Source organism: Lipotes vexillifer, unplaced genomic scaffold (genome assembly GCF_000442215.2).
Source record: "Lipotes vexillifer unplaced genomic scaffold, Lipotes_vexillifer_v1.1 scaffold69, whole genome shotgun sequence".
In the NCBI taxonomy this organism is placed as follows: Eukaryota; Metazoa; Chordata; class Mammalia; order Artiodactyla; family Lipotidae; genus Lipotes; species Lipotes vexillifer.
In genome coordinates, this window is record NW_006790942.1 from 2908820 (window position 1) to 2910038 (window position 1219).

Genomic DNA, 1219 nt, shown 5'->3' on the forward strand with positions numbered 1-1219 from the left:
CTTCCACCAGGTGCCTCTTACTCTGACTTCCACCTCCACGCTGAGTTAGAAACACTTCACTTAAGAAACTCTGGCCCTAACAGTTCATCACTTTGTGGAACAGCAGAAAGTGCACAGGTCTGGAAATCAGAATATTTAAAGCACCCCTGCCATCACCTAGTTGTCCAAGTCAAAACCCCATATATAAAATAAAGCTTCCTCATCTATAAATAAAAGGGACAGATGTCAAGAGCTAGCGTTTTATTTTTAACAACTGGAGGTAAAAATCCCCAGTATCAATGTAAGTGATGAAAGATGACAAATAAATTTCCAGAAACTAGTAGTTATCTTTATTTATGCTCTCTCTACATGAGCTTAGAGCAGATGAGGGAAGAAAAAAGCAAATAAGGCTTTAAAATTAATGTTTCCAAAATCGCTATTTTAAATGCATTAGATCAAAACTCCGTTATAAAGGCAGGAACTGTGACTTACCGTCAGGCACTGTGAAAAGGATTACCACTTTTCTTAAAAAGCAGATTAAAAGTGGCTTATGTTTGCTTTGCTTGATATTGGCAACTGAATGGCATTACTGGTTAAACTCAGTGAACTGGAAAAGAAAAATTTCTGATTATAGAGAGAAATAATTCAATGTGACTACAAACACGGTTAAGTGCTCTTCCTTTTAACATTACCTTCTGAAAGAGTAATCTCTACTCAGCTTCTCTTCCTACCTGCACATTCACTGAACCACAAGCATATGACCTTGACCTACACCACTGCATTAAAAAGACACCAAACAAAAGGCCCCAAAGAACTCCCCAACACTGTCAAAGTGTACAGCCATTTTTCAGTCCTTAAAATATAACGGCCCCACTACTTGCATGCTTAACTGTTTCAGTTTCTTCTTTTGTAAGACAGGAATAAAATGGTGCCCGTAGCACTGGGCCTCTGAGGCAGCCCCTCGGCTTCCCCAAGTCCCCTTGCACATGGGCGAAGCCTGTGATCTGCTTTAACCACTGAGATTCGGCCAAGGTGATGGGGTGTCACTTACATGATGGCTACTCAGGACCATGACCTCCCTCCTGCCAGCTTCCATGGAATGCGCTGTCATAGGGAGAGGCCCACGTGGCAAGAAACCGAAGCCAACAGCCAGCAAGAAGCTGAGGGCATCAGTCCGACAGCCTGCGAGGAACCGCCGGCTCTTGACAACCAGAGAGCTCTCGGAAGCGGATCATTCCTG

At 43.2% G+C, this 1219-nt stretch overlaps 1 protein-coding gene across 1 annotated transcript in view; it reads right to left on the reverse strand.

The window, feature by feature from the left end:
* The window catches only part of RB1CC1 (RB1 inducible coiled-coil 1), a 61754-nt gene that overhangs the window by 43132 nt on the left and 17403 nt on the right, over positions 1 to 1219 (reverse strand). Inside the window, exon 2 of the mRNA XM_007464019.1 lies at positions 472 to 586. The gene's annotated coding sequence lies outside the window, so the exon portion shown is untranslated. The remainder of the gene's footprint in view (positions 1 to 471; positions 587 to 1219) is intronic.